At 32.5% G+C, this 26190-nt stretch overlaps 1 pseudogene; it reads left to right on the top strand.

Moving 5' to 3' along the window:
- The first annotated feature begins 11187 nt into the window (after positions 1-11187).
- The window catches only part of LOC142340488 (uncharacterized), a 42627-nt pseudogene continuing 27624 nt past the window's right edge, over positions 11188-26190 (top strand).

Below are 26190 nucleotides of genomic sequence, written 5' to 3'. Positions count from 1 at the left end.
TAGGAATTAAAAAAACTGCATAGATGCCGTGACTTAAATCAGTCAATTGACAATATGTCGGCATTGTTTTCACGTCCACATTAGCGTGACTGAACAAAAGCTTGGACACCATTAACTGATCATTTTGAAAGCTGTGAAAAACCAAGAGTGCAGAAATTGATCTTGACAAAAGTGTGAATTGATGTGTCTCAATGGAAACGCATCAAATAATAAAAGTCATTTTTTTAAATAAAATAAAAATTATCTGTTGCAACAATTTTCGCCCTTGAGTATTTTTGGCATTTTATTTCAAATTTAGCAAGAGTTAATATCCATACCGTTTTGGAAAAGTAGTTATTGCGTTTTTTTGGAGTTGAACATATCAGCTTCAATCCACAACACTATAGCAAATAAATTTACAACACTCTGTTTTTGGTAATTATTGATATTGCGTTAGGTATATGTACACCTGAACTTCACCTGAACTTGTAATTACCTGAACAGAGTTCAGGCAATTTTATTTGGACATCTTTAATGAGTAGAAAATGAGCCGCCTTTTTGCATCTTAAATTGCAACAGCTGCGTTTTTCACTGATTCAATTCTCAGTGTGATTTTGCTGTCTGTGACCTGTTGAGCATAAACGATTTTATAAAAAAGTTTAAAATTTTATAAAAGTTTATAAATTTTTTAACAATTTTATAAAAAAATGTTATAAAGTAGGTGCGCAAATGTCACTCCAAAAATGTGATTTTTTTTAGGGAATTTATGCTAGAGTAATCAGATATTCCTTAACTCTTACGGTAAGTTAAAGGTTTCTCAGGTGAGAATTGCCAAACTTTATTTAATATGTAACAAATTGGATTTGAATGCTTTTTTTGACAGACAATAACTGCCGTCTGTGAGTTTTACTCATAGTCAAGATAATTAAGTTGACCAATAAATAAGTTCTTTTTGATTAGAGAAAACTTAACGAAAAGCATCTTTAATTTCAACATCTTGTCACCAGTTTGTTTAGAATCCTAACTTTGTCATATCAAATTTAAACGCTTTAGCAGTTAACTTAAAATAATTCTCTTCAAATTTTAGTAACTTTGCAAGTTAGGTTGAAGCAACCAGACAGCTAAACACATCGAGTATATTTACTGTGAAAACAATTTGGGGTCTTTTCTTACTATGGCCGCCCTCCCAGATTCCCCCCCCCCCCCCCCCCCCCCTCCCCAACCATGGTAAACATACCATGATGTGGCGATAATTTCGTCGGGGGGGGGGGGAGTGTATAACGGGACAGACCCCAGAATTGTATTGTTTGTAGAATCTGTCTCGTAGTTCACGTTTTGATTGTTAGCCTTGATCGACATCAGATTACGAATTTACGCAGATTGATAGAATTCATCTAACTTGTAATCGACTTGAGCTCCGCGTCTGGTCAAAGTTTGTGAGAAATCCAATTTATGAAAACCTTTTTGTAAAATTTCTAGTTATTCACTTCTAGTTATTTGACACCATCTTCAGCTTTCAATTATTTTAAAATATTTGAAGCCCCCAATGATTCTGGAGTTTTATCGTGAAAGATCTGATAAGATGCTGATCAAAATTCTTTATCGTGTAAGATCTTGTCTTGTCTTACAGTATAAAAATTCTGCCCTACGTGAACGTTAATCATGTAAGATCTGATAAAATACTTATCAGATCTTATAAAATAATAATTCAATTTTGCCCAAATGCTATCTTATAAGATGGGATAAGTTTCTTATCCGACCTCACACGATAAAAATTGCGCAGGGCAGAATTTTTATTGAGTAAGATCTGATAAAGCATGTTTTAATGATTTCAATTTTGCCGTATAACGTAGTCAAACTCCTTTGAAAGTAAAAAATTGTCTGTCAACTAACCAATTACGAAACAAAAAAGTTTGCTGTTTCTATTTTGGCGGCAGTTTTATTCTGAGTCTCAACTAGGTACTATTGCTCAACTTAGCATTCCAAGTTAGTCTTGGCCTTTTAAAAAAATTAAACCTAGTTTGATAATCACCGCTTCAGAAAAAGCCCCTAATACTCAGAAAACCTTTTTCACGATGCCATATAGGTCTCAAAAGACAATATAAGATAATTTTCTTTTGTGGCTTTGACACTTAAGTGTTGCTTGCTGTAGCATTTTGGCTACTGCTTGAAATCAACTCTGAATTGTCTTCAATTTGAAGAACATGCCATCCTTGAACAATTTTTATCGTACAGGACCTCATAAATTTCTTATCAAAAAGATGAGTCATATGTTTCTGAAAGTTTATCTTACAAGATCTAATAAGATTCCTATAAGATCTTACACTATAAACTTTTTTGTCAGGCAGAATTTTTTTTTGTAAGATCTCATAATATAGAAATATTACCGTGTAAGATCTGATAAAAGATTTTGTATTGTGTAAGATCTTATAAGAGAAATTTTTACGGTGTAAAATCTGACAAACGTCTTATAAGATCTGATTAGAAGATGCATTCCCTTACAGGCTATTAGCAAGATGGTTTTGTCAGAAATTTGTCACATCATACACAATAAAATTTCTGAGAACATTGGGGGCAGAAATGTTATTTTTTTCGTCAGAATAACACAGAATAATACGTAAATCAACTGATCAAGATATTATTTGCCGTTCGCTCGTCTGAATTTTGAAATGAAAAACAATCAAAATAGAGCATTTGTTGACCAGCGAGAAAGAAATATCATTATTCCATCATCTGGATATTCCCTCACCACCAACCGCCCCCCCCCCCTCCCCCATCCAAAAAAGCAATCATAGATTGTATGGCCTCAATCCACCTAGAATTGTAGTCGTGACATAAAATGTATGAAAAGCATTATGTTTGGGGTGCTATAATTCCACTGAAAGTGGGATGGGGCTATATTGGATAAGACGGCAATGTTCTTCTGAACAAGTAAACTGTTCAAATGTAAACTCCTGACAGTTTTTTGGTCGCAAATGAACCCTTTTTGTAAGATTTTTTTCATCAACTACGGACTGTCTGATAGAGTAATCTTTTACACTTTTGTTTACGCTTTGATTGTATGGAAGTTACCGTATAAGTCGCTACTGTTGATGATGTAAAACTCTTTATGAAAAGTTTTCAATTGTAGTTAAAAAATTTTTTTCGTGTACTCGAATATTGTGCACTTTGTTTGGCTTCTGTCTAAGCTGTAAAAAAGTTTTCAGAGCACACTATACTTAATACAGGGACTGAATAAGCATTTAGTTTTTAGAAAAATATCTCAAATCATAATCTAAAAACTTTTTACATAACTTAACAACATATCTTTATCAGAACCCTGGATTCTTCCTCCTTGCTCTCAAAAATGGACTATTTTTGAGAAAAAAATAAGTGGCCGAAGTTGCAGAAAATTTAATCCCACTTACTGTGCAATTAAGTAAAACGTAAATTGCATAGGATTTCTAACATCCCTCGTGGGTATTAATAATTCAGATCTATTGAGACAGTTGCATTATAACTTTAGCTTTCAATTGTTTCAAAATACATAAAACGAGGGATATTTTTATAGTTGATAAAGACTTCTTTGATGCCTTTGCCGAAAGACTTCTGTGCTTTTTCGGCCAACATCTGAATCTGAATATAATTGCTTTTAATTTTCAAAAGCTGGTTTTTTTTCATTTATGGAAACATTGAACTCGAAACCGTTACTTACGAAAAACTCAATTATTTTTGCAACCAAAATCTAAGTGGAAGAAAGTTCCAATACCAGGTGTCGCTTAAACGTATCTTTCTAAAAAGAAATTCACAACTAATAGAGATTTGTTAGAATAGTAATAGAAGGAAAAGTTTGCAAATGACCCCGGACAAACTAACAGTCACACCATATGTCGTTTATCCTACTTCTTGCTGCCAATGAAGAAAAAGTCAATGTTCGCACCTCTTACTTTTGAACAAACAATTTTTTAATAGCTTTATTTTTGACAATTTATACTACTTTTTGTTACTCAAAATGAAAATTAAATCATCAGCAACAACTGAAATTTTAATGCGCAACAGAAAGAGTGGAAGGTAATGGAATGACCAGCAATTAGTCCCAATCTGAATTCTAATGAATTTTACGAGCCAATTTTGAAGCAGAGTTTCTAAAACAGACAGCTTTTTGGAAAACATAAAAAAATGTCGAAGTTTTGAAAAAAAATTGTTGTTATAAATTGTTGTTTTGTTGTTATAAATACGTATGAAGCACATACAAACCGTCTAATGGATGATTAAAAACTCAAAGGCGTAACTTGTTACAAGAGAACTGGTTTGAACTAAAAATGTTGTTTTATTTGATTTTTGTTGCACTTTATTTAATATTCTTGCTGGTACATTTTATGCGGAAGTTGTATATGCTTGTGAAAAGCAAATGCTGCAGATGATAACACTCTAATAATTCGAAAAACGTTTCTGACGCTATCGCAGTGTGTTACTATTTAGAATAAGCTATTAAGAGTTCAATTTAGTAAGAAAACCGTAAAAATTTGACTTTCTCTTCTTTAGACAAAACATCAGAAGATGAACGCTTTTCAGCTGACAAACTGGTTTAGTAGATTTCTTATACCTTTCCATGGATCCACATATAAAACTTAACTGCACACTACCTGTGTAGACAAAATTTTGACTATTCTAACATTCAATGAAAGAGTCAGTGAAAAACCTCTCATGATCTCTAATCATGTTTTAATGTTCGTGAACATGCTACTCAGTGATTGGGAAATCTTTGATAGAATACACTCATTGAGAAAATATAAGGTATAAAATGCAATTTTACATGATAAACTATCTGTTTTTCAAATCAATTCTAGTAAACATAATATTGGTGTTTTCTTTTTGATTTTTATATGAATTGACGCATATTCAACAAAAAATTAGTAGAACTTAATTCAGAGGAACTGACATGCCTACTTTCAGAAAAATCCAGACAGAAGTTTACCAGTTCTCCGTCAGCAGTAGTGAATTGAGTTTAACGTAAAATCTGTTCAACGTGATCATTAAATTGTGCATTTCAAAAAGCAATTTTTTCCTTGAACTGATGGAGGCTTCATCAAGTTTAACAGATTTTACTCAACTCAATCACTGCTGTTTACAGAAAACTGCTGCTGCTAACAGAAATTTTGATAAAATTGTATCTGGATTTTTTTCTGTAAGTAGGCCAGTCGGTTTTTCTGAATTAAGTTCTACTTCAAGTGGAAATTAATTCAGAAAAACCGACTGGCCTACTTACAAAAAATCCAGATACAATTTGGTCAATATTTCTGTAAGCAGCAGCAGTTTTCTGTAAGCAGCAGTGATTGAGTTGAGTAAAATCTGTTAAACTTGATGAAGCCTCCATCAGTTCAAGGAAAAAAATTGCTTTTTGAAATGCACAATTTAATGATCACGTTGAACAGATTTTACGTTAAACTCAACTCACTACTGCTGACGGAGAACTGGTGAATTCTGTCTGGATTTTTCTGAAAATAGGCATGTCAATTCCTCTGAATTAAGTTCTACTAAACTTCTGACGAATATGTGTCGATTTTTATAAAAGTCAAAAGAATCCACCAATATTAAGTTAACTAAAATTGACTTCAAAAACGTACAGTTCACCCTGTAAAATTGCATTTTGTGCATGCGTTTTTTTGTCAACAAATGTACTGGTTGATGAGCTTTGGCTGAGCCATTTTGGCTGTTTCGTGGTTGACCTCATTCTCTGTGGAGCAAAAAGTCATAATTGACCTTAGTATGAACGTCATTTTTTTTAGTACTCGAGTGAAGAATTTGAATTTTCGTTCAAGCTAGTAAATGCGTTATCTTGAGTTTGACATGATGCACCTTCGTCACAAGAATTAGTAATTGGTCTTGCTTTTTTATTAGACATCCCTGTGCTTGCTAAAATTGGTCGCCAGACAAAATTTGCTCTCGGTCGGACACTCGATTCAACAAGTATAAACCTGTGGGAGAAAAATCTAATTCTCTATAATCATTTGATCTTAGCTTTTATTGTAGGCGTTCAAAATTTACCATATTAGATTCTGATTTTTTTCAGAAAACTTCAATCTACAGTAATAAGTTCATTTTATGATGATTATTCACAAAAAATACAATCTGTATCTCTCAAAAAATACTCGTTCGAAGTTAATGCAATTATAACTGGCCTATCAGTTAAAATATATATTCTAAAATTTTCAAGTCAAACGTTTCAAAAATCTTCTACGTCTTGATGGAGTCGGTTTTATGGTAGGGAAAAATTCTGCATGTTTGAGTTTAGAACGCAAGAATCCTCCGGTATGTACTAATTAGAAAATGACAGAAAATGTTGGATTGTACTGATTAGAAAATGAAAGAAAATGTTGGAAAATGAAAGAAAATGTTGGACAAATCCAACATTTTCTTTCATTTTCTAATCACTACATACCGGAGGATTCTTGAGTTCTGAACTCAAACATGCAGAATCTTTCCTACCAAAAAACCGACGATACCGACAAAAGCAAGCTTTCAAAAACTTTCTTAGGTATGAAATCGAACAAGAGAATTTTTTTTAATGATTGTCATTTTGCTTGACCTTTGGAATGCCAGGAGTTACAATGTCTGCAATGAAAAAATTGAAAAGAAACAAGTATTTCATTGAAAATCAGTACTGAAATATTGCCTAATATAATTGCACTGAAAACAAATTATCTAAAACTTTACCTGTTTTCGAATAGTTTTGTTAGACGTTTCTTAGTGTAAATGTGAAAACTTTCGATTTTAATGTAGTCATTTCAATTACTGTGCCATCTTTTGGAAAAATTTTACCTTCATGCCTTTATTCATTCATTCATCTACTCTTTCGTAATTACAGGCAATTTTGCAGCCAAGTGACCTTTAGTTTATTTCTGCAGTTTTTTCCAGTCTTAGCTTTTATGCCAATTTTTTAGGCCATATTTCGCAAGTAATGATGCAAGACACCATTAAGTTGAACTTTTTTGCGCTTTTGACGCGATAGATGTGTTATATTAAAAAATGAGCCCGGATTGTTACTTTGTCGGGAATAACAGGTAACTTAGAAGCACTAACAGTGCGGAAATTCGAGGCTTTTTTCTCTAGTACATTCCACTGTTTTTTCTTCAAAAATTACGCAAACGCTTCAACTTTAATTTTATTTTCGCTCAATCTCTCATTTATAAACATCAACTTCCCCAAAATTTCTCCTTCTCTGCTCTTAATTGGCGTGTCTATTTTGCCACGGTTTTCTCTTCAAAGTTACCCATCGCTTCTTACCGAATGTTTTCCGTCCCAACAATTATCTTAAAAATTTCCTTATAGTTATTTTTTGAAAACGCAGAGCTACATTGAGTGCAGTTGCCAAAATGAGCAAAGTTGATTAGTTTATATTTGCGGCCAAAAAAACTGCAGACGAAACAACGCAATTAAAAATTGCGAGAGCTATCAGATGTATCCTCTCCATCAGATAAGATGATGCACATAATGGAATTGCAAAACCAAACCGAATCAGGTCAAAGACTTTATTTTTCTCTAGATTATGTCTAATGCTGCTTTCTAAGCCTTACCAAACGTCACCGTATAAATTAGAAGGTCTCCTCTCCAGCTTAAAACTAATTAATGTTTTTTAATTGTGAACGTTCACTACAACGTAAGTGAAGATAAGTTAGGAGATTATTAAAAGAATAGATAAGAGATGAGCAACAACACAACTGGTCGGGCAACTGGTCAAACAAAGTCAATGCGTACCATTACAGGTTCCGATAATTAAGTAAGTGCTGCTAAAAAATGGCGTCTAAATTAGTTGGAGTTTACACCGTTGAGAGGCAAACCCAGAATCTGTTCGCACAAAAAATTTTATTGGTTGCAAAAAAGTTGGCTACTCAGCCAGACGTTGCTGCAAAGCAGCTCAATGTTGTGTTGATCCAAAAAACATAAGGTTGAAAAATGAACCATTAAAAGAACAACAATTGCTCAAACAGTGGGTGCGACAGTCAATCCTGGGTGTGCTTACTATTGGCAAACGATAGCTGATGCCCACGATAAGTTAAATGAGAGTCAGCTTGCTGTTTTTACAAATAGCTTCAAGACATCCAGCGGCAAACAACCAGTCGCTGCACCCAATTGAAAAAAATGGTCTTCTAGTAGATGAAGTTATGAGCAAAATGCGAACAGTTTGCAGAACTATGATATAAAGTGATATAATAATAAAATTGTATCAAAAGAACCTCATGAATTTTCAATGAAAAAGTTGATGGTAAGAAAAATGATAGCTTTAAAAATGTAAACATCGCCCTCGCTAGTTTAAAATCAAAAAGGAGTATACTAAACAGCCGAAAAAGATTTTGCAATAGAAATGCTCTTTTCTAAACAAAAAGTAAACAATTGGTTTTTGTTTTCATCAAAAAAACTATAGACTTATTTTCTTTTAAGAATAACAATTGACAAGAAACATGCCAGCCCAATGATTAAGTTGTTAAAATTACTTTAATGGACATCACGTTTCTGTCACTTTAATCATAAATCAAAGACAAAAAAATTATTCTGAAAAAAATAACATTGAATGAACTATGGAAAGACTATAGTTGAAGGTCAAGCTGCCCATGTTTGACAACTATTGGGACATTTTCATTCACAATTCCCGCAGAAAACACTTTTCGTGCGACGAAATATTCACAAACGAAATGCAAATTGTATAATTGATGCTAATTTAATTAGCCACTGCAAAAATATACCTGATCATACAATTCTGAATATGACATTGAAAAATTTTGGAGTTTAGTTTACAAAAGCCATTTTCAATTTTTTGAACAGCACTTAATAAACCTATAGTATAATTCACAAATAGGCAAAAGCTATGATTACTTTGCATTTTTGCAATTCGGTGGTTTTTCCGCTTTTCAACAGTTTTTTGGTTTCCGAGCAGTTAGGTAGTGATCACAGAACAAAAATTACAGATCTGAATCTCAGAATGAGCAAATGTTGTTCATTTAATTCAGGAACATCAAAAACCGAAGAAAATCGTATAGCTGAAAGAATGGTTGGCCTGAACAGCATTCAAGAAAAGAAGATATAAACAGTAAAACAATTAGGCAAAATTTTATCTCAAGTCTATGAATATGCACTAGTTTTGCGATACAATTCGTTCTACGTCATTGGGACATAGATAAACTTAAAAACTTAAAAAAGAGATTTCATGAGTGAATAAGCTTGATAAAAACCGGGATACTCCAAAAACTGCTTCAAAAACACATATCAGATTCATCAAAAACTGCTGGACGCTCAAACATTATTCCCACTTAGCAAAGAAATGTAACAGTTTTTGAATTGTAGTTACAATAAAAGATTTTGATAAATTTCTTATAGCATGCAAAAAGCAGATGACCTAAAAAATTGCCTTAAACTTGACAGAGAATTTTCGATGTGCTTTGAGCTCTATCATGATTTTTAAATTCTAGCTCAAGTAATAGTTCGTGTGTTTCGATAAGTTGCAACAAGGCGCAGATCAAGTGCTACCAAAACCAGAAAAAGATCTGTCAAAAGCTGAAAACTACCGACACATCTCTATTTGCCAGAAACAAGATACTTTTCCTCTAGCCATGCAAGAATCATATAACCAGCTCATCGCCGTTAATTTCGGGGTCCCTTACAAATGACCTTGTATCTGAAATTGTTGTCTTCATGTGTTCGGTGAATTGCTCGCTTAGCAAACTCATGCTGTACTGATTATTAAAACCAACAAAGCGCAAGTTATCTAACGTTTTACAATACAATCCGTAGTCGCCAATTCCTTCGATACACTTCCTTGTTTCTCGATACACTGATTTAATTTAAAAGAATTGCCTTGAGGAAGGAAAAAGCCATCCAGTTTCGGGCAACAAGCGCTTTAGTTCAGTGGCTTGTTGTTTAGTTCAAGGGTTTCTGTGCAGGTCAGCGTAGCATTTTCAACTTTTCATTTAATCATAATTCATCAAAATTCATTCTTTCTATTAATTCTATTTGAAACTGAAGACATACTTTGTCTTTTTCGGTTTTTCTTTTTTCCTTTCTTCCTTTTCTTCTTACTACTAATTTTTTTCAATTTTTTTATTATCGCATTTCAACAACAAAACTCTTTTTGTTCTTAAGTGGTCTGGAAAGTTCTGTAACTACTCATATTTCATCTAATGTGTACTCAAATTGAACGAAGTGCTCGGCTAATGCCGCAAACTGCATTAACCTTTTCGACAAGTTAAGGATGAAACTTAACTATTTCTTATCAAATTGTGCTTTTCTGTTCTAAACTCATCTTGCTCTCAATTAATTTCTGTTCCTTTTGTGATACGTACTGATTCAAAACTGAGCTATACATCTTATCGAAAAGAAAATAAATCCAGTTTTAATCGATATCTTGATGCAGTGCGCTCTGTCAGCGGAACATCTGCTGAAGGTGATTCGAGCCCCACCAACAATGATCAAATTCTCAATTTTTTTTTTCATTCGTAAATTTGAAACTTAAAAAAAATTTTAGAGCGGAGTTATCCTAAGGAATAGGAATGAGTATGTCATACCCATTCTACAAGGTATCTAACGGAGTCAGATCGCCACCTTTTGTAGACGTCGGTAGTTCAGCCGCTAGAAGTCCTCCAATGGACTTGAAATGGCTTAGTGCGCCTGATTTTGCGGAATTGTTTGAAGATAACGAGATCAACAGGAACACTTTTTAGTCACTGTTCTTAAACAGAAACTGTTCTCATAATGTGTTTTATGTATTTGCGTTGAATGTTTGTACATAATATGCTCTTATGCTCAGTTTTGCGAAGCCCCGCTCGTCTGATCCGGGGAACAATTTTTTTCGACAAGATCTCGGTTTCCTTAGTCCTTCTTTTCTGCTCAGTTGGCACTGCCCTAATATTGATCTCGTGAGTGCAAAAAAACCACTTCAAAGCAGACCCTGCTCGCTTGAACCAGAGTGGTAATATTTTCTTTACTATAGTAAAGAACGATGTATTTGCATTATGATGATAAAAGATTCGGAATTTAAAAATTTTAAACTGAAAATAAAAATGACCTGTCCATATTTTGAGATGATTATAAAATGGACAAGTATAAACACTCTAAATAATTCTGGAATATACTCTGATTGAGTGCTGAAACACAATGGGTGGTTGGTCTGGGTAGGTCATTGTAAAAATTTTAATTTACTATTTATTACCTTAATTTTATTTTGCACCATTTCAACTTCGATTTTGTTTAAATTATCGGTTCTTTAATCAATAATTGATTATCAAATCGATGTATCCGAACTAAAATTATCAGTTAATATTTCGGGAAATGGCCTAGCTAAAGCGTGTTCTTCATTCTTATATGATCTTTTACACCTTTAAAATTCGACTCTTTAATTCGGCTGATCAGGAAATGGGCCGCGTTAAAGTATGAACGAAATCTGTAATTAAACACAAAAACTTGATTAAAACGTCAAAATCACAAGGCATATAATCGAAAAACTGCTAAAATGACAGCTGAGAGCAAACGCGACGACTACATTCCTATGCAATTTCGTGAACATATATTTTCCCCTGTTGATAAACCTTCTGCCGATTTGAGAAGCTCAGAAGCAACTTTTAAACCCGCCGAATTGGAAACCGAAAAGGTTGATGGAGGCCAATTTCTTATACTACTCAAGTCAGCTCGCAAACTTCGTGACGCAACAGTTCCCCAAACCGGCCGAGAGCACGGATTTGTTCGATTGCTGTGGGTATTTATTTACATCGGCCTGGTTGTAACATTTTCTATACTATTTTCAGAATTAGTTAAAAAATATATGAGTTATCCGACGTTAATTGAAATTCAAATTGTATCTGAGCCCAGATTAGAGTTTCCAGCAGTGACAGTGTGTAACGAGAACCCGGTTAAGAAGTCTCTGATTGGTCGAATGACAAATTACAGTGATTTGCTGATTTTGGATGATTACGTCAGAAGTACAGTGAAAAATTTCGCTCAGTCGGCGTTTAGAGACAGATCTAAAATCGAACCGTGTCCTCAAGGTATTTTTTTTCTGATTTGCTTTAGAATTTTTTTTTAACCACACCTACAATTTAGTAATTGGTTTCATAAATTTTATTGCCAGGATTGTATCCCTATTTACTGATGTGACATAATGTAAAAAATCTCTGTCAGTTTTCATTAAAATGAAAACACAAGTATATCAAGTATGACATTGTATTAAAGTTCAACATTATTTAGGTTAAGAAAATGCTATTGAAAAATACTGCTAGACAATGATATTCTGAATTTTTGTTCATTCTACCGAGCTCGGATTGTTCTGTTTTGCAAAACTTTACACAAATTTCAAACCTCTTCCTTGTTTCCCATTTTTTTTTGCTTTCGGTTATATTTTGCGATCGAAACTCAGTAGCAAAAACAAGATACTTAAACGTTTTTTACGTTGTAGAGAAATACCCACTGGATTTTTTCATACGTCTATTGGTTTCAAAAACACTCTTTTTATTAATCAGAACAGAAAGGCTAGAAAGACAAGTTCTGAAATTTTTTGAAGTTTTTCGTTGGGTTTCACTGTTACCAGAGGTGTGCCAAACCTTGAGGACTTCAACTGCTCATGATTTGATGGAGTTTGGTGTAATCTGTAAATACATATTTTTGTCATCGAACTCGATAGAAATTTGTTTCTTTCAGATTCAAGGCTTGAACTGTAGTTACCTAACATCATAACTCGGATCTTTTCTGTTTGTGCCCCCCCCAGACTAGTGGGTGCATATTATTTGCACCCCCAGAAGCACGTGCCATATTTTTCTTATTGAATTACTATTTAATGACACGTACTCTGTAAATAGGGCAGCACAACGTACTGGGGCACAAACGGAAAAGATAAGGATTTACTATGCATTGACACGTGCTCTGCAAATGGGGGTCGCAAAACGTACTGTGGGGGGGGGGACTCAAACTATAAAAATCCCATAAATCTACAAAAACACTCAGAATGGTACCGTTGGAATTACTTTTTTGTTCTTTTGCATTGGTGCTTCAAATTGGCAGGAATTATGTGAATGTTGTTAAATGTTTTGTGCCGTAAACAAGTTTCTAGAACTATGAAACTTTTGCTTCAAATTTGCCTTATAGCGAATCTATTCTCATATTTTGTTTCCTTACATGTGTAATTTCTCTTCGATCTTTTTAAAAACAATTTTTGACGCTGCTTTTTTTCGAGTAGCTAAAAATTTCTCAGTTGGTTTCTTTTTCTTCATTTTTCCTCCTATAAAAGAATGCTCTTCAATGAAATCTTCCCAACCAAGTATCGGGAAGCAGCCACAGAATTTCAATTGTGTTAGATTTCAGCAGAAAGCAGGTCGTCTGAAAATATGCAGAAAACACCAAAAATTTAATTTTTAGTTGTTTTAATGCTTCCATGATTTGACAGGATAAGAAAAAATCCTTGTGCATAATTGATTATTAACCCTTAATTGATGGTTGCACAAAATTGTTCTGATTATATCCCTAAAGTCAGATATCCACATGCTTTCAAATGTTAAACAAATTAATCACAGCATCACCATTGTTAATAATATAATAATCTTAAAATTGTGGCTGTTTGTTCTCATAGGTAAAAATAGGGTTTGAAGGCTCCTATTTGTCTATTAACGGGTACATTCTTGGGCCATTAAACAATCGTAGAATAACTCTAGGTAAGAAACGTATTGAAATGTTTTCGAGTTTTCAAACTTCGGCACATTTAGCTAAAATTTAGTTTGTTTTAAGACTCTTTTTGTTCAAATAAGCGCCGAAAAAAGATTTTGTTGAATAAATTGCACAGATTTTAGTTTGTTTTAAGACCCTTTTTGTTCAAATAAACGCCGAAAAAAGATTTTGTTGAATAAATTGCACAGATTTTAGTTTGTTTTAAGACCCTTTTTGTTCAAATAAACGCCGAAAAAAGATTTTGTTGAATAAATTGCATAGATTTAAGATTGTTTTAAGCCTCTTTTTGTTCAAATAAGCGCCGAAAAAAGATTTTGTTGAAAAAATTGCATAGATTTAAGATTGTTTTAAGATTCTCTTCGTTCAAATAAGCGCCGAAAAAAGATTTTGTTGAATAAATTGCATAGATTTAAGATTGTTTTAAGATTCTCTTTGTTCAAATAAGAGCCGAAAAAAGATTTTGTTGAATAAATTGCATAGATTTAAGATTGTTTTAAGACTCTTTTTGTTCCAATAAGCGCCGAAAAAAGATTTTGTTGATTAAATTGCATAGATATAAGATTGTTTTAAGACTTTTTTGTTCACAAAAGCGCCGAAAATAGATTTTGTTGAATAAATTTCATAGATTTAAGATTGTTTTAAGACTCTTTTTGTTCAAATAAGCGCCAAAAATAGATTTTGTTGAATGAATTGCACAGATTTTAGTTTGTTTTAAGACCCTTTTTGTTCAAATAAAAGCCGAAAAAAGATTTTGTTGAATAAATTGCATAGATTTAAGATTGTTTTAAGCCTCTTCTTGTTCAAATAAGCGCCGAAAAAGATTTTGTTGAAAAAATTGCATAGATTTAAGATTGTTTTAAGATTCTCTTTGTTCAAATAAGCGCCGAAAAAGGATTTTGTTGAATAAATTGCATAGATTTAAGATTGTTTTAAGATTCTCTTTGTTCAAATAAGAGCCGAAAAAAGATTTTGTTGAATAAATTGCATAGATTTAAGATTGTTTTAAGACTCTTTTTGTTCCAATAAGCGCCGAAAAAAGATTTTGTTGAATAAATTGCATATATTTAAGATTGTTTTAAGACTCTTTTTGTTCCAATAAGCGCCGAAAAAAGATTTTGTTGATTAAATTGCATAGATATAAGATTGTTTTAAGACTTTTTTGTTCACAAAAGCGCCGAAAAAAGATTTTGTTGATTAAATTGCATAGATATAAGATTGTTTTAAGACTTTTTTGTTCACAAAAGCGCCGAAAATAGATTTTGTTGAATAAATTTCATAGATTTAAGATTGTTTTAAGACTCTTTTTGTTCAAATAAGCGCCGAAAATAGATTTTGTTGAATAAATTGCATATATTTAAGATTGTTTTAAGACTCTTTTTGTTCAAATAAGCGCCGAAAAAAGATTTTGTTGAATAAATTGCACAGATTTTAGTTTGTTTTAAGACCCTTTTTGTTCAAATAAACGCCGAAAAAAGATTTTGTTGAATAAATTGCATAGATTTAAGATTGTTTTAAGCCTCTTTTTGTTCAAATAAGCGCCGAAAAAAGATTTTGTTGAAAAAATTGCATAGATTTAAGATTGTTTTAAGATTCTCTTTGTTCAAATAAGCGCCGAAAAAAGATTTTGTTGGATAAATTGCATAGATTTAAGATTGTTTTAAGATTCTCTTTGTTCAAATAAGAGCCGAAAAAAGATTTTGTTGAATAAATTGCATAGATTTAAGATTGTTTTAAGACTCTTTTTGTTCCAATAAGCGCCGAAAAAAGATTTTGTTGATTAAATTGCATAGATATAAGATTGTTTTAAGACTTTTTTGTTCACAAAAGCGCCGAAAATAGATTTTGTTGAATAAATTTCATAGATTTAAGATTGTTTTAAGACTCTTTTTGTTCAAATAAGCGCCGAAAATAGATTTTGTTGAATAAATTGCATATATTTAAGATTGTTTTAAGACTCTTTTTGTTCCAATAAGCGCCGAAAAAAGATTTTGTTGATTAAATTGCATAGATATAAGATTGTTTTAAGACTTTTTTGTTCACAAAAGCGCCGAAAAAAGATTTTGTTGATTAAATTGCATAGATATAAGATTGTTTTAAGACTTTTTTGTTCACAAAAGCGCCGAAAATAGATTTTGTTGAATAAATTTCATAGATTTAAGATTGTTTTAAGACTCTTTTTGTTCAAATAAGCGCCGAAAATAGATTTTGTTGAAAAAATTGCATAGATTTAAGATTGTTTTAAGATTCTCTTTGTTCAAATAAGCGCCGAAAAAAGATTTTGTTGGATAAATTGCATAGATTTAAGATTGTTTTAAGATTCTCTTTGTTCAAATAAGAGCCGAAAAAAGATTTTGTTGAATAAATTGCATAGATTTAAGATTGTTTTAAGACTCTTTTTGTTCCAATAAGCGCCGAAAAAAGATTTTGTTGATTAAATTGCATAGATATAAGATTGTTTTAAGACTTTTTTGTTCACAAAAGCGCCGAAAATAGATTTTGTTGAATAAATTTCATAGATTTAAGATTGTTTTAAGACTCTTTTTGTTCAAATAAGCGCCGAAAATAGATTTTGTTGAATAAATTGCATATATTTAAGATTGTTTTAAGACTCTTTTTGTTCCAATAAGCGCCGAAAAAAGATTTTGTTGATTAAATTGCATAGATATAAGATTGTTTTAAGACTTTTTTGTTCACAAAAGCGCCGAAAAAAGATTTTGTTGAATAAATTGCACAGATTTAAGATTGTTTTCAGACTCTTTTTGTTCACAGAAGCGCCGAAAATAGATTTTGTTGAATAAATTGCATAGATTTAAGATTGTTTTAAGACTCTTTTTGTTCAAATAAGCGCCGAAAATAGATTTTGTTGAATAAATTGCATAGATTTAAGATTATTTTAAGACTCTTTTTGTTCAAATAAGCACCGAAAATAGATTTTGTCGAATGAATTGCATAGATCTAAGATTGTTTTAAGACTCTTTTTGTTCAAATAAGCGCCGAAAATAGATTTTGTTGAATAACTTGCATAGATTTAAGATTGTTTTAAGACTCTTTTTGTTCAAATAATCGCCGAAAATAGATTTTGTTGAACAAATTGCATATAATTAAGATTGTTTTAAGACTCTTTTTGTTCAAATAAGCGCCGAAAATAGATTTTGTTGAATAAATTGCATAGATTTAAGATTGTTTTAATACTCTTTTTGTTCAAATAAGCGCCGAAAATAGATTTTGTTGAATAAATTGCATAGATTTAAGATTGTTTTAAGCCTCTTTTTGTTCAAATAAGCGCCGAAAAAAGATTTTGTTGAAAAAATTGCATAGATTTAAGATTGTTTTAAGATTCTCTTTGTTCAAATAAGCGCCGAAAAAAGATTTTGTTGAATAAATTGCATAGATTTAAGATTGTTTTAAGACTCTCTTTGTTCAAATAAGAGCCGAAAAAAGATTTTGTTGAATAAATTGCATAGAGTTAAGATTGTTTTAAGACTCTTTTTGTTCAAATAAGCGCCGAAAATAGATTTTGTTGAATAAATTGCATAGATTTAAGATTGTTTTAAGACTCTTTTTGTTCAAATAATCGCCGAAAATAGATTTTGTTGAAAAAACTGCATAGATTTAAGATTGTTTTAAGACTCTTTTTGTTCACAAAAGCGCCGAAAATAGATTTTGTTGAATAAATTTCGTAGATTTAAGATTGTTTTAAGACTCTTTTTGTTCAAATAAGCGCCGAAAATTGATTTTGTTCAATAAATTGCATATATTTAAGATTGTTTTAAGACTCTTTTTGTTCACAAAAGCGCCAAAAATAGATTTTGTTGTATAAATTTCATAGATTTAAGATTGTTTTGAGACTCTTTTTGTTCAAATAAGCGCCGAAAATAGATTTTTTTGAATAAATTGCATATATTTAAGATTGTTTTAAGACTCTTTTTGTTCAAATAAGCGCCGAAAATAGATTTTAATGAATAAATTGCATAGACTTAAGATTGTTTTAAGACTCTTTTTGTTCAAACAAGCGCCAAAAATAGACTTTGTTGAAAAAACTGCATAGATTTAAGATTGTTTTAAGACTCTTTTTGTTCAAATAAGCGCCAAAAAAGATTTTGTTGAATAAATTGCATAGATTTAAGATTGTTTTCAGACTCTTTTTGTTCACATAAGCGCCGAAAATAGATTTTGTTGAATAAATTGCATAGATTTAAGATTGTTTTAAGACTCTTTTTGTTCAAATAAGCGCCGAAAATAGATTTTGTTGAATAAATTGCATAGATTTAAGATTGTTTTAAGACTCTTTTTGTTCAAATAAGCACCGAAAATAGATTTTGTTGAATAAATTGCATAGATCTAAGATTGTTTTAAGACTCTTTTTGTTCAAATAAGCGCCGAAAATAGATTTTGTTGAATAAATTGCATAGATTTAAGATTGTTTTAAGACTCTTTTTGTTCAAATAATCGCCGAAAATAGATTTTGTTGAACAAATTGCATATATTTAAGATTGTTTTAAGACTCTTTTTGTTCAAACAAGCGCCAAAAATAGACTTTGTTGAAAAAACTGCATAGATTTAAGATTGTTTTAAGACTCTTTTTGTTCAAATAAGCGCCAAAAAAGATTTTGTTGAATAAATTGCATAGATTTAAGATTGTTTTCAGACTCTTTTTGTTCACATAAGCGCCGAAAATAGATTTTGTTGAATAAATTGCATAGATTTAAGATTGTTTTAAGACTCTTTTTGTTCAAATAAGCGCCGAAAATAGATTTTGTTGAATAAATTGCATAGATTTAAGATTGTTTTAAGACTCTTTTTGTTCAAATAAGCACCGAAAATAGATTTTGTTGAATAAATTGCATAGATCTAAGATTGTTTTAAGACTCTTTTTGTTCAAATAAGCGCCGAAAATAGATTTTGTTGAATAAATTGCATAGATTTAAGATTGTTTTAAGACTCTTTTTGTTCAAATAATCGCCGAAAATAGATTTTGTTGAACAAATTGCATATATTTAAGATTGTTTTAAGACTCTTTTTGTTCAAATAAGAGACGAAAATAGATTTTGTTGAATAAATTGCATGGATTTAAGATTGTTTTGAGACTCTTTTTGTTCAAATAAGCGCCGAAAAGAGATTTTTTTGAATAAATTGCATATATTTAAGATTGTTTTAAGACTCTTTTTGTTCAAATAAGCGCCGAAAATAGATTTTAATGAATAAATTGCATAGACTTAAGATTGTTTTAAGACTCTTTTTGTTCAAACAAGCGCCAAAAATAGACTTTGTTGAAAAAACTGCATAGATTTAAGATTGTTTTAAGACTCTTTTTGTTCAAATAAGCGCCAAAAAAGATTTTGTTGAATAAATTGCATAGATTTAAGATTGTTTTCAGACTCTTTTTGTTCACATAAGCGCCGAAAATAGATTTTGTTGAATAAATTGCATAGATTTAAGATTGTTTTAAGACTCTTTTTGTTCAAATAAGCGCCGAAAATAGATTTTGTTGAATAAATTGCATAGATTTAAGATTGTTTTAAGACTCTTTTTGTTCAAATAAGCACCGAAAATAGATTTTGTTGAATAAATTGCATAGATCTAAGATTGTTTTAAGACTCTTTTTGTTCAAATAAGCGCCGAAAATAGATTTTGTTGAATAAATTGCATAGATTTAAGATTGTTTTAAGACTCTTTTTGTTCAAATAATCGCCGAAAATAGATTTTGTTGAACAAATTGCATATATTTAAGATTGTTTTAAGACTCTTTTTGTTCAAATAAGCGACGAAAATAGATTTTGTTGAATAAATTGCATGGATTTAAGATTGTTTTAAGACTCTTTTTGTTCAAAAAAGCGCCGAAAAAAGATTTTGTCGAATACATTGCATAGATTTAAGATTGTTTTAAGGCTCTTTTTGTTCACAAAAGCGCTGAAAAAAGATTTTGTAGAATAAATTGCATAGATTTAAGATTGTTTTAAGACTCTTTTTGCTCAAATAGGCGCTGAAAATAGACTTTATTGAAAAAACTGCATAGATTTAAGATTGTTTTAAGACTCTTTCTGTTCAAATAAGCGCCGAAAAAAGATTTTGTTGAATAAGTTGCATAGATTTAAGATTGTTTTAAGACTCTTTTTGTTCAAAAAAGCGCCGAAAAAAGATTTTCTTGAATACATTGCATAGATTTAAGATTGTTTTAAGACTCTTTTTGTTCAAATAAGCGCTGAAAATAGATTTTGTTGAATAAATTGCATATATTTACGATTGTTTTAAGACTCTTTTTGTTCAAATAAGCGCCGAAAATAGATTTTGTTGAATAAATTGCATAGATTTAAGATTGTTTTAAGACTCTTTTTGTTCAAATAAGCACCGAGAATAGATTTTGTTGAATAAATTGCATAGATTTAAGATTGTTTTAAGCCTCTTTTTGTTCAAATAAGCGCCGAAAAAAGATTTGGTTGAAAAAATTGCATAGATTTAAGATTGTTTTAAGATTCTCTTTGTTCAAATAAGCGCCGAAAAAAGATTTTGTTGAATCAATTGCTTGATTTAAGATTGTTTTAAGACTCTCTTTGTTCAAATAAGAGCCGAAAAAAGATTTTGTTGAATAAATTGCATAGATTTAAGATTGTTTTAAGACTCTTTTTGTTCAAATAAGCAACGAAAATAGATTTTGTTGAATAAATTGCATAGATTTAAGATTGTTTTAAGACTCTTTTTGTTCAAATAAGCGCCGAAAAAAGATTTTGTTGAATGAATTGCATAGATTTAAGATTGTTTTAAGGCTCTTTTTGTTCACAAAAGCGCCGAAAATAGATTTTGTAGAATAAATTGCATAGATTTAAGATTGTTTTAAGACTCTTTTTGTTCAAATAAGCGCCGAAAATAGATTTTGTTGAATAAATTGCATTAATTTAAGATTGTTTTAAGACTCTTTCTGTTCAAATAAGCGCCGAAAATAGATTTTGTTGAATAAGTTGCATAGATTTAAGATTGTTTTAAGACTCTTTTTGTTCAAATAAGCGCCGAAAATAGATTTTGTTGAAAAAATTGCATAGATTTAAGATTGCTTTAAGACTCTTTTTGTTCAAAAAAGCGCCGAAAAAAGATTTTGTTGAATAAATTGCATAGATTTAAGATTGTTTTCAGACTCTTTTTGTTCACATAAGCGCCAAAAACAGATTTTGTTGAATAAATTGCATAGATTTAAGATTGTTTTAAGACTCTTTTTGTTCAAATAAGCGCCAAAATTAGATTTTGTTGAATAAATTGTATAGATTTAAGATTGTTTTAAGACTCTTTTTGTTCAAATAAGCGCCGAAATTAGACTTGTTGAATAAATTGCATAGATTTAAGATTGTTTTAAGACTCTTTTTGTTCAAATAAGCGCCGAAAATAGATTTTGTTGAATAAATTGCATAGATTCAAGATTGTTTTAAGACTCTTTTTGTTCAAATAAGCGCCAAAAATAGATTTTGTTGAATAAATTGCATAGATTTAAGATTGTTTTAAGACTCTTTTTGTTCAAATAAGCGCCGAAAAAAGATTTTGTTGAATAAATTGCATAGATTTAAGATTGTTCTAAGATTCTCTTTGTTCAAATAAGCGCTGAAAAAAGATTTTGTTGAAAAAATTGCATAGATTTGAGATTGTTTTAAGATTCTCTTTGATCAAATAAGCGCCGGAAAAAGATTTTGTTGAAAAAATTGCATAGATTTAAGATCGTTTTAAGATTCTCTTTGTTCAAATAAGCGCCGAAAAAAGATAGGATAAATTGATAGCATCAGGTGTGTTATACATCAGGATACCATACCTGCAGAAGCACTATGGACTGTATTCCACCCCAGTGGATCTGCAATGGTATCAGCAACTGTCAAGATGGCGGAGACGAGTCAGAAGTTCTGTACAGATGTCGAGAACTCAAAGCTGCTAGAAAAAAGGTTTATAAAAACAATAAAAAGCTGCTAGAAAAAGTTTTAAAAACGATTTTGCCAAGTTGTCCAATGTGAAAAACTTAATTGTGTTCAGACAGAACCCGGGCCGATGTTTCGCCCTTAATTCACCCCCTAATTAGGGTGAAATGCGTATTTAACTTTTCTTTATCGGGGAAAAGAGTGTGAGAGTGTAATTTTAAAAATTTAAATTGTATTTACACTTTTTTCTCTACTCTTTTTACACTCTTTGTCAAGAGCGTAATTTAGGGTGGACAGATAAAAAAAATTACACTCCTTCACAGTTGCCATTTTAACCAAATTGAAACGAATAATGCTAGTAAAAGTAAAAGCGAGTGAAACGAATACGTTGAGAAAGTAAAATGTTCAACAAAGCGAAAATGGGGGGATAAATCCTGACTACCGCCTACCGCTTTAATTTTTTTTTAAAATTACGCTCTTCCAACCTTAATTCAGCGAAGAAATAGGGGTAAAATTTTTACATTATTTGCACTCTTTTCTCCGTTATTTTTGGGGAAAATCCTCGGCGCGTGAAAGGGTAACTTATTTCATCATATGTCAGTTTGGTCTGGGCTGGTCTGACCAAAGGTGACTTTGAGCGCACCTAATTTTCAACCGTACACTAGTCTGATAAGAGGTCAGTTCGATCTGGGAAGGTCTGACCAGAATCCTCAATGGTCAGGATCTCAACTGTTACGAAGTAAATGAGCGAATAATATTAACCAATCAGAATTGAGTATTTAGATTTGAATTTAAATGCGTGTAAAACGTTCTAATATAAATAGAAAGTTCCGAAAAAGTTCATTTAACCTAATTTTAAGTAAATATAACCACTATACGTATCGATTAAGCTGGTGTTCGGCTTAATATTTTTAGGTTTTCTAGACAATTGCCGATTGAATACGAACTGATTTTGACGTCAATGACATCAGACGAAAAAACCTGTTAAATGAACAACAGAAAATCTTGCCGTCTAAGTCTCACTTGTTACATTGAACTTGATAATGCTTATACGTGTTAGCTAATACGTTGTCTTGATCTACCAATGCTTATACGTTGTTATGTACGTCCGAATAGATTTGTCGTTATATATGAAAAAAGACTGAATTGAACTCCCGAACTACAGTTTGTATTTTACTGAGTTAATATGGTGCCGCGACCCGGGACCTCTCGAAATCTTACGGAACTCACTTGTACGCGTTCGTTCATTCCAAATGCATTCCATTATCAAATTCATTCCTCAGCAATTTGAATGCGGGTAGTTTTATAGTTTGGAAAATTTATTCACACTTGAGAATTAAACGAGATTTGAAAGTAGTTTTAAATTACACTATTTTGGACCACAAACAATGAAACTTGATTTAGCACGAAGACCGTTCTACGTTCTACAGAATTGACGCAACCAACTCTCATATAGAGTGATAGTTATTACCCGGGTCCTTTTCTGGGCCTGTTGTTATAAAGAATGCCCCCTCATAATTCTGACAGTCACGGTGCATATGGCGTTTCATCATCAAAAGAGCAAACTGGTAGACGAGGAAGGAATTTCAGCAAATCAGAAACTGGGGCGGTTTTGTATGAAGTGCAAAGAATTTTCTCTTCCTCCAGCAAAACTGTAATACCGAAGCTTCAATTTTGTAATAAATTGATAAAACTTTAGACGGCAAGGAACCCAACCCCTGACATTTTTTGAAATATTTTTGAGGGATAGTAAAATTAAATCATATCTTGAAAAATATTAGTAAAAGGTCACCGTTAACGACCCGTAAACAAAATACTGAGACAAAAAAACATCGATTTTGAAAAGTTTTGGTAGATTTACCAAAAATTCGATAAAATTGATACAGTCGGTTCGTTTATCAAAAAAATCTCTGATATAGACAAAATTGAGGGAACATTATGCTAAATTGTTCAATTTTGAAAATTTTTGGTCAATTTTGATGCAATTCTAAAAAACATTAGAAATTCAATACCGAATATTGATAAACCGTATTTTGAGTTTAAAACCACTCAGTTAACTAAATTACCGTTCCGTAACCAAAAAATTTGCAAAAAGTTGACCAAAACTTGAAAAAATTGGAAAAATGCATAAATTTTTGAAAAATTTGTCAAAAAAAATCAATTTTCCAACAAGAATGTTCGTTAGTTGAGTGAAACTCAATATACAGAAAAAGTTGTGAAAATTGTCACAACCTCCGGCCTACAGAAAAAATTTATCGACGTCCTCTATTTTTTTTCGTCGCTGGGTTTTTGTGCCGTTTAGTCCGCGTCCTTTTCGTCCTTTATTTTTTCAATTCTCCGTGTTCCGTTTTTTTTTTCAAGAACGTCGCTCTCCCAAGTTTTCGCTTTTCGTTTTATTCTGCTACTTTTGCGGATATCGATGTAGTGTGTCATATGTGATGAAGTATGTTGTTTTTCTTGTAGTATGCTGAGTATGCTAGTATGCTGGTTTGTTGTTTAGGTCTTATAGCTTTCTAGGGTGTGACTTAAGTTTATTCTCGAGTTACGGCTGAATTGTTCTTTGACTTTTCAATTTTACGAATTTAGTAGCCCTCCTGTTGTAGTATTTTGATTTTGCTGCTGTATGTTTGTGTGTACCTGTTTGATTGGTAGTTGGTTTGGTCTTGTTACATTCTAGGGTGTGACTTAAGTTTATTCTCGAGTTATGGCTGGATTGTTTCTTGACTTTTCCAACTGTCTTAGTCTACAAATACACTATTGTAGTTCATTCAATTTTGCTGTAGTTTGTTTAATACCGTTAGTATGCTGATTGTTTGTTTTGGTTTGGGTTTTGCTAGGAAGTGACTTGAGTTTATTCTGGAGTTACGGCTAGTAAATATCTCGACCTTTTCATCCTTTTAGTGTACTAATGCATTGCCGTAAATTAGTTTGTCGTTAAAGTTGTCGTTATAGCCCCATAATGAACTATATTAGATTGTCTTGCAGTAACTTCTCTCCTTCTTCCTAGGGTGTGACTTAAGTTTGTTCTGGATTTACGGCTAGAATGTTTGCTTGAGTTTTTGCTGTGGTCTGCTAACATAGTTCTTTCCAACCTCATTTCCCGCCCGTTCTTTCCCACCGTCCCGTTTCGTTGCGTTGCGCGTTTTTCACCCGCTTTCCCGCACGTCCCGTTTCCGTTCCGTCGCGCACTGCTCGCTCGACTTCTCGTCTGTTCCGTTCCCGTTGCGTCGCGCGTTGCTCGCCCGACTTACCGTCCGTCACGTTTCCGTTTCGTTGCGCGTTCCTCGCTCGACTTCCCGTGTGTCCTTTGTCTCCCTCCGCGTTGAGCGCATAGCGTTCAGCGCTCCACTTCTGTTTTTGTTGGGCACTGTGTGCTCGACGACCTTTTCTGCTCTTAGGGCGGTTTGTCTTACAGACTGTCTACAGTGTGCTTGGTTTGGTGTCTTTTGCATTGGGTTTGTTTTGCGTGGGTTTGGTTTGTTTGGAGTGTGCATATATTAGATAACCGTGCTCAGTGGTAGGTTTGCTGGTCTTTGGAAATAATAGCATCGTGATGTCTAATAGTCTTGATCAAAAACTCAAAAAGTTGTACGCTGCCAGGTCAAAGCGTGAAGCTGAATTGCTTGCTATTCATGAAGATATTCTTCTTTGTATAAATAGTCAAAGTAGGCGAGTGAAAGTTGAAAGCCTAGTAACAAAGTGCAACGAAGCATTTATGACTGTTGTAGAGTAAAATGAGGACCTGATTGCATTTGCTGGAAAAACGGAGGATCGAAGTGCACTTGTTCCTTCACTAGAGCCTTACTTAGAGGCAATGACAACCAAGAACGACAAGATCCTCACTTCAGCACGAAACTACATCAACTCTGCTGATGATAAAGTGAGTGAGTTTCAGGAACCGAGGGCTTCCATTCGTTCTAGACTTCCCTCATTGATGACCTCTTCAAAAACATCTAGTCAGCGTAAACATGATTATGTTATTGCTAAAATGAAGCGCGAAGAAATTGAAAACCAAAATGAGGCAGCCATTTGCCTTGCTAAACAGAAAAAGCAAGTGAAAATAGATGAACTGGAGGAAGACAACAGGAAACAGTTGGCAGAGGCAACTCTGCAAGAATTTGAATTGCTGGACGCTGTTTCCAAAGGTAGCCACTCTGAAAGAACTGCAAGTGCTAGGAGCTCGATGAGAAGTGAAAAGGCTGTCCAGGATTGGATCAACACCTCACTTGCTTTAAGTTTTAATAACAACGAGAACACTGGTGAACCAGAGATTACGAAAGACCCTCCAGAATGCCCTAGCCATAATAACGGCGAAGCAGTGGAAGATCACGACACTGACATTTCAAGGCATTCGATTCCAGAAAATTGTCGAGGCAATTACTTTTTAAGCGTTGAGACCTTACAGCAACTCGATCCATATTATACGCCACCTGCAAATTTTTTGGCTGCCGCTAACAAACAGGCGTTGTACCAGGCCCATCTAAGGGCGCAAATGGATCAAACAGGCCAGCAAGGCATGGCGCTTCCAGCAATAACTAACCAAGGACACGCAGTTAGTCAGCCGCCTTCTGTACACGCCCCAGGGAATTCATCACCACCCATTCAACAGCCCATTCCACCACAGCCGTTCGCACCG

This window comes from Convolutriloba macropyga, chromosome 5, assembly GCF_964194025.1.
Source record: "Convolutriloba macropyga chromosome 5, txConMacr16.3, whole genome shotgun sequence".
NCBI lineage: Eukaryota > Metazoa > Xenacoelomorpha > Acoela > Convolutidae > Convolutriloba > Convolutriloba macropyga.
The sequence above is the reverse complement of the archived record's forward strand: the minus strand, read 5'-3'. Positions and strand labels throughout refer to the sequence as shown.